A 5,728-nucleotide genomic window follows, 5' to 3' on the forward strand; every position below is an offset into this window, starting at 1 on the left:
AGGAGGGCTGACAGGTGGCGCCTCCTAGGGAGAACAGGGTCAAGCATGGGGCATAATCGCGCACAGCCTCGGCCCTCCAGCCCCCAGCGCAGGAGCTTGGGACATGGCATGGAGCTGGGGGAGCAAGCGGACATCCTGGAGCTGCCCTCCTGTGGTGCTCCGACCAGCTTTCTCACAAACCCAGCCTGTTCCAGAACAGCCTAAGCCATCAGCCGACTGGCCTCCCGCGTTTGCCCAGGAGCCTGGACTGAGGGGAAATTACAAAGGGTCCCAGGAGACACCACTAACATATGGAGAAGAATCGGGCTGATGTTACTAAGAATGAGCTCTCCTGATCAGAAGCCCGTCCCGTCGGGGGGCAGGGGGTGGTGGAGAAGTGTCCTTGGAAAAGCCAGTCCTGGCCCTGCATTTCCCTCAGCTAGTGAGGAGAAGCAACTCCCCTTTGCCCCCCACCACCCCCCTGCTAGGGAAGGAGGAGCGTGACTCACACCAGCGGGGAAGGCAGCAGGGTTAGGTGAGGCTAATTCAAATGCCAGGCAGACACAAATAGCATGCTTTCCTATGAATAGCTTCCCAGCTGTTGTGCGGGAGGCGGGCCGGTTCTCATCCAAAGTACATTCACGCTGATTTGCATCAGGCACCGCTGGCTGCCTACCTTTGGCCCCGCAAGGCCAGCTCCCCGCTCATTGTTCCCGAAAGTCTCACCAAAGTGAAACATTAACCGGCGGTGGGACAGAAGGGCCTGGGAGCCTCTGCAGGCAGGGCTGATGAAGACGGGTACCTGGAGGGGGCTGTTGCTCACTGACCTGGAATTTTCCATTCCTCTGTGGCTCACATGACCGGGGCCATGTTTTCATTAAGCCGCACAGAGGTGGGTGCCCGGGTGGCATGTGCTACATAACTGGATGGCCGGGGGGCGACCACAGCTGCTTCTGGGTGATACTAATCTTAGCGATACAGGGGAGGTGGAAATTACTAGACCTGAGAGCCAGGAGACCCAGGGCTTGGCCAGGACTCTGCTTCGAGAACATCCCGGGGCCCCATGGGAAGCCACTGGATGTCTCAGGGCTTCTGCTTCCTCAGCTGTGCAGGAGGGGCTGGGGGAGAACACCAAGGTCCTTTCTGGCTGGAACATTTTCTACTCTAGATGCTGACACTAATCAACCCGGTTTATAGCCGGGTTGTAGACAGTTGTAGTAACTGTCTCTCCTTATCATCCAGAAGTTACTAGGGCCCGCCCTCTGCTACCTTTGCTTCTCTGCTTTCCCCTCTCTCCATTTGCCTCACTTCTTCTTAGCCACATTCCCTTTATGTCACTTCCTTTATCTTTATCTTAGGGCTGAGGACTTCCCTGGCAAAGCCAGAATGCAAGTTAATCACCGGTTGCCTGAGTCACGGGGACCCTCACTTGCCACTCTCTACCTTGGCCAATTCCTAACTATGTGATGTTGGCCAAATGATTTGCTTTCTCTGGTTATCCATTTCCTCATCTATCAAAAAGTGATCATCTTAGGGTTTCTGTACAAATTATGCAATATGCCACACACGAAGCCTTCATAAATATAAGCCATTATACAATTATAATCTAAAAGTTAGCACACACATTCCTCTTCCCAACGAACTTTCCCTTTAGTCTCTGTTTCTGTTCCCAGGGACACTGGGCTTTGGGTTTAATGTTGCCTTGAGTTTTCTTCTTGCTGGTTCGCTGCAAAAGGTATCTCTGGGAGCCTTCCTTTCAGCTTCCCTGGGGTATGATATTTTAGAGAGAAGGCCTGCAGGTCCAGGGCCAAGCAAGGGCTCAGCCCTCTGCTGAGATGGAGGTACCATTTTTGGGAATTCTAGGAAATGTTACTAATCGAGGTACTTTTCTTGGGGAGGGGGGATTAGTTTTGAATCATGGTTGATGGGCCAAGATTTCCCGAAGGTGGGTATGGACCTCATCAGTTGGGGTCAAATGGACTGAGCTACTCTTTCTTGATTCCTGATTTTGATTTCTTGACCAAATACTCTTATTGACCTCCTTACCATGCAGAGTCTGCCCTGGGACAGATTCACATTTCCTGGCACTGCAGGTGGTCATGGGGCTCTCCCAGGGTGACATTGGCTTGAAAAGTATAAGGGAGATGGGCCCTTCTACACATTCCACGTAGTGCTTTGGGACGTTTTTTAAAAATCGCTTCTTCCAGAGGATGGGGCTCTCAGAATGTGAGCTAAATTTTACTTTTACTTGGCCAAGAGACTGCGCAAGACCCAAACAACCCAGCCTTAAGTGGCAACCCTGGCGCTCACCCATTAGATTCCAAGTTCCATGAAGACACATTTCCTGTCTCTCTCAACAGGGAAGACTCGGTGCCAAGAGAAAGGCCTGGCACAGTGTAGAGGCTCGCTGGGTGTTGGTTGGGTGTTGAACGAATTAATGAAAGGTGACCTCTTGCTTGGGATGCCTGCTGTCATTGGTGCCCAAGAGCCTGATGTCAACAACAGGTTAGTTAAGAATCAGACAGAACTATTTGGATTATTAAACACCCCCCCCCCCATTAATAGATGTCTGATCTTGACTTCTCTGGGTCCCAATTTCTCCATCTTTAAAGTAGGGTTATAATAAGACCTGCCCCATTCATGTTGGGGTGTGGGTGATCTGAAATGACTTCTGTCAAGCCCCTGTATGAGTATTTGACAAAAGCTTACATTGTAACCATTGAGCCCCGGAGCGCACCAAGGATGGGCATTCCCTGCCTCCCTGATCTGAATTACTTTAGGGTTCCCCTATCATGGAGTCTTTCCAGTCATTCTCACTGGGAATCTCAGCTATGGATTGAGGTGGCTTGTGGTCACAATGATTTCTTTGCTCCTGGCACTAAGCCCCACACACTTGCTCGGGCCTGCAAAGCCATGAGGCACTCGGGCATTCAGCATTTCAACTTCCCAGAAAAGGCACAACTTCTGTTGGGTAGATTGCAAATGTCTTCTACAATTTACCACTTCCCATTACTGAACTCCCAGTTGCTCTTCGCTGGGTCTGGGAGGTTTGCCATCATGACGAGCTGGTCTCATGCTATCGGCAAAGGCAAGGAAAACAATGGACTCTCTGAGGGCCTTTGCCCTCCCACCAAGTCTGCATGCTGGGGTGGAAAATGAATGTCCCTAGCTCCTGAGGATACTCAGCTGAGAAACATAACACGCACACATACTCACTGGTGTTGTGTCTGCGTTTTGAAAGCGCACAGCAGTCGGTCACAGAGACCTCATTGGAACGTTTATTTCCTCCTTCCGCAGCACTCCAAGTGGGAATTTATAAAAGGCTCTGCAGAGGGGCTGGAAAAAAGTTGCTGAATAAATTCATGCAGAGGGAAAAAGTGGGAGAGTTTTCTCTCAGTGGTTGCATGTGTCTACAGGGAACTACAGAGTATCTTGAGCTTTATAAAAAAATTTTTTTTAAGATTTTATTTATTTATTTGAGAGACAGAGAGAGCATGAGCAGGGGGTAGGGAGAGAGGGAGAGGGAGAAGCAGGCTCCCTGCTGAGCAGGGAGCAGGGATTCCATCCCAGGACTCTGGGATCATGACCTGAGGTGAAGGCAGATGCTTAACTGATTGAGCCACCCAGGTGCCCCATATCTTGACCTTTTTTTTTTTTATCTTGACCTTTTTAAACCTAAAAGTTTGCTATTTAGAACGTCAGTCTTGGCCTATGCTAATAGCTCCAACAATCATGTGATTTCCTTGGGAAGGATGGGGGGTTTCAGAGGTAGTAGAGGGGAGAGTTCATGGAATAATGGAATGAACACAGGACGGAGGGTCAAAAACCTTAGGTTTAAATGTCTGGTCTGCCCGTGATCGGTTGTGGGATTGATTGAGCTACCTTTGTGGGCCTGTGCCTCCGGTTCTCTGTATGAGAGCAGCCCAGGGATGTGTGGAAATCATGTGAGGTTGTGGACTGGTGCGTGTGCCCAGCACGTGGTGGGTAGGAAGCCACGAGAAATGGGACAATATGGCCCCTCCACAGTCAGCCCATATTCTTGTTCTGCAACCATTTGTGGGGTCCAGGGGACACTCCGGAGGGAAGAAACAGAAGAGAGATCTGTAGAGGATTTGGGTCTTCGTGGGGGAGCTGTCTCAATGTCACAAGTGAGCCTGTCCTTTCCTGCCCGAATGATGGATTCATAGCAGGCCAGCATTTAAAAACGTCTTCTGTTAAAAATAAGTCAGTCGTGAGTGCAAGAGAGGGGAGAGGTAGATAGAGCAGAGTACAGGGAACACAGCTTGGGTGTGGATGTAGAGGTGCGACGGTGTGAAGGGGAGAGAGCGAGTTTGGAGAGAAGCAACTGGAAGAGCATGATGGGGAACGCTCACCCTGCTGGCTGGCGGGGAGGGGAGGCCAGCTGAAGGCAGGAGAGCCAGCGAAGCAGGAGGAGCCTTAAGGATTAGCAGCACATTCTAAGTGCTCCCTGACATCAGGCTCTTGCACGGGGGTCTGAGTAGCCCCTGCAACATGCGTCCTGGAAGACAGACCCTGTGAGGTCTCTAGCAAGGAGGGCAGGCACAAAATGTAAGGCAAGGTGCCAAAAGAAAAGAAAAAAGCCTCAGTAATACAAAATCAATGCTATCCTGATGCAACATTTTTATTGTAGTGATATTTTTAAATAGACTTTATTTTTTTAGAGCAGTTTTAGGTTCCCAGAAAAAATGAACAGGAGGTACAGAGATTTTCCATATACCCCCAGCCCCACACATGCTCAGACTTCCCCAATGTCAACATCCTCACCGGGGCGGGGCGGGGGGGACATTTGTTACAACCGAACCTGCCCTGATGGATCAATATCACCCTGGGTCTAGAGTTTCCATTGGGATTCACTCTTGAGGTTGCAAACTCTGTGGGTCTTGACGAATGTATAATGTAGGATCGCACAGCGTAACTTGTTCGTTGCCCTAAAAATCTTCTGTGTTTCCCTTATTCCTCCCTCCTGCCTCCCAGTTCCTGGCAACCACTGATCTTTTTACTGTCTCCATAGCTTTGCTTTGCCAGGATGCCAGGTAGCTGGAATCCTACAGTATGCAGACTTTTTAGATCAGCTTCTTTCACTCAGTAATGTGCCTTAATGTTTCCTCTAGGTCTCTTCAGGACTTGATGGCACATTCCTTTTTGGCGCCGACTAGCATTCCACTGTCTGGATGAACCACCGTTTATTTATCCACTCACCCACTAAAGGACAGCTTGGTTGCTTCTAGGTTTTGCCAATTATCAGTAAAGCTGCTAGAAATACCCCGGCGCAGGTTGTCATGTGACCTACATCAGCTCCTTTGGGTCAATACCAAGAATAGCAATTGCTGCATTAATGCAATATTTTTTAAAAAATCAAAATTAATGAAAACCGTATGAAGAACAAACTATTAGAAATTTAAAAAAAAAACACACCCAAAACAGACAGACTCTGATCTAGCACTTGTCTGACTTGGCCCCCTCCCGACTCTCCAGTCCTGACCCTGTTGGGCTTTACTGCTGCCGCCAAGCAGCTTTTTAATGGAAACTTTCTGACTCAATCCACGTTTCTGATAGACTCCACCCATAGGAGCTCCTAAATAATTCAGCCTTTACTGGGGAGGGGTAATCCCATTAGTGATTCCAAGTGATTTTCAGACAGTTTCCTTATTAGAGATTAACCTGACACAGCAGATGAGGGCTGAGTACACCCCTCAGGAATATTTGAGCTTGGGTAAGAGTTGCACCG

At 49.3% G+C, this 5,728-nt stretch overlaps 1 long non-coding RNA gene across 1 annotated transcript; it reads left to right on the plus strand.

Annotated features, from left to right (window-relative positions):
• Positions 1-717: 717 nt before the first annotated feature.
• On the plus strand, positions 718-5,268 carry LOC123926493. The gene is made up of 2 exons (XR_006815279.1): positions 718-871; positions 5,112-5,268. It is a non-coding gene; the product is annotated as an uncharacterized LOC123926493 (long non-coding RNA).
• Positions 5,269-5,728: the final 460 nt, after the last annotated feature.

The sequence above is a fragment of the Meles meles genome, chromosome 1, assembly GCF_922984935.1.
Source record: "Meles meles chromosome 1, mMelMel3.1 paternal haplotype, whole genome shotgun sequence".
NCBI lineage: Eukaryota > Metazoa > Chordata > Mammalia > Carnivora > Mustelidae > Meles > Meles meles.